This window comes from Eucyclogobius newberryi, unplaced genomic scaffold (assembly GCF_026437365.1).
Source record: "Eucyclogobius newberryi isolate DKJ021-1_F unplaced genomic scaffold, fEucNew1.0.hap1 SCAF_17, whole genome shotgun sequence".
NCBI classification, from domain to species: Eukaryota; Metazoa; Chordata; class Actinopteri; order Gobiiformes; family Gobiidae; genus Eucyclogobius; species Eucyclogobius newberryi.
The window spans coordinates 1,768,461-1,770,427 of NW_027315801.1; positions in this window are offsets into that span (position 1 = coordinate 1,768,461).

Sequence of the window (1,967 nt, forward strand, 5' to 3'; positions counted from 1 at the left end):
GCAATTATAGAGACATATACGTCTTAATCAAATGTCATATGTATTAATCTAATCTCCTTTCTCTCTCTCTGTCTACTACAGGTACACTTTGGAAGACATCGCTGAGGTTAGTTTATGTTATTTGACTGCTGTAATGTGTAAACATTAGCCTGGCAAAACTTCAGTGCAGATATTTTTCTTCTGTTCTAATTTTTTTTTACATTGTCGCCCTTGTCATCAGGAAAGTGGAAAACAGCTCTCCTGAGAGTCACCTCAATATCCCACAGCTTGTTGGAACGGCGGATGGCAAAGTGTTTGTCAAGAACTTCGACTGGCAGAAGCATCTGAGTCCCTTCTTCAGACGGCTTCCAAAGATCAAGAGTTATCAGCACTTCAGGTATTTATTCATTCATTCCATTCATTTTCTACCGCTTGTTCCCTTTCGGGGTCGCGGGTGACTGGAGCCTATCCCAGTGACTTCGGGCCTTAGGCGGGGTACACCCTGGACAGTGGCCAACTTGTCGCAGGGCTAACACAGAGACATAGACGTTACAGACAGTTCACTCTCACATTCATTAGGGCGAATTTAGAGTCACCAATTTTGCCTAACACATGCATGTCTTTGGATGGTGGGAGAAGCCGGAGAACCCGAAGAGAACCCACGGTAACACGGGGAGAACATGCAGACTCCACCCAGAGAGATCATGTGATGTTGGTCTGGTCCGGGAATCGAACCCGTGATCTCCTTCTTGGGAGGCAAGAGCACTAACCGCCTTTGCCACCGTGCACCCTCAGGTATTTATATTGAAACAAAAAAAATGAGTTAATGAGTGTTTCATGTGAAATAGTTTGCCATTTCTTAAATGTCCTGTTATTTACTGACAGCTTTGATGCCAAGAGACCAGGTGTGGTGCTTGCGAAAAGTCACTGTGAAGCAGAACCTGTGGAATTTCAGCTACTACGCACTACAGCTGTTCTGCCTCCGGTTGACAATCTCCATGTCCTGGTCCCACCTGGACTGAACATTGACAGGCAGACCTACCTGCATGAAAAAATCAGGCCTTTCTGTGCTGACGAGGCAAAAGACATCACATGCCCAGCGCCGAGAGTCACAGCACAGAAGACGAATGTGCAAAAGAGGCTGCGGACGTAATTGGACTCTGATGTTGTACCTATGATGTCTATTATCTCATATGTTGCAGTTCGTATACCTGGCCCTGGCATCTGTTTATAAGAGTTCTTCTATTGAGGGTGTTTTTTAAACTTCCTATAAATTATCTGTCCTTTCCCTCTGTATCTACTGCGTTGTAACATTAAAGGCTATCTTATCTTATCTTTTGTTGTTTGTGTTGAATCACCTGTGAATTATGTTTATCGACAAATGCAATGAACCCTATTCTCATTCTGATTCTTTGATTCTATTCAGGGCCTTTTGTAATCAAAGTATTTCCATTTTAATATAGTAACTTCTAATTCTGATTCAAGTCCAGTTACCATCAATAACACTCCTCTTGAGTCTTGAGTGACAGCTGTAGGGGGAGGTGCTGTCAGTGTGACAGGGGGAGGGCTTATCTCAATGAGATGCAAATGAGCCCCGCCCCCTGTGACTCTGGGCTCACTCAGGTGAGAAACTTTGGAAGCCGTTTTCTCAGTGAATGGGTTTGAGAGTTGTTTACATTCAAATGACCACAACTTACTCAAATATGATCAGATCTACATGAGTGAGACATCATTGGAAAGCTTTGAATTCACACTTTCAGAATCTGTGAATAACTCAAAATGTCTCCGGGTAGACGTGTAACTGGATTGGCCACGGTCAGTCACATATTTGCTTTGAATTGGGTCCAATAAAAACATCCATTTTTTGCCACATCTTCAGTATAATTTTGCATTGGCTCTGAGTCAGTTGCGTGGTTATTTTGGAGCGTCCTGAGCAGAAACATTTTGCAGGTCACCAAATCTGGGCTTCAAGGAAAAAATAGATGTAT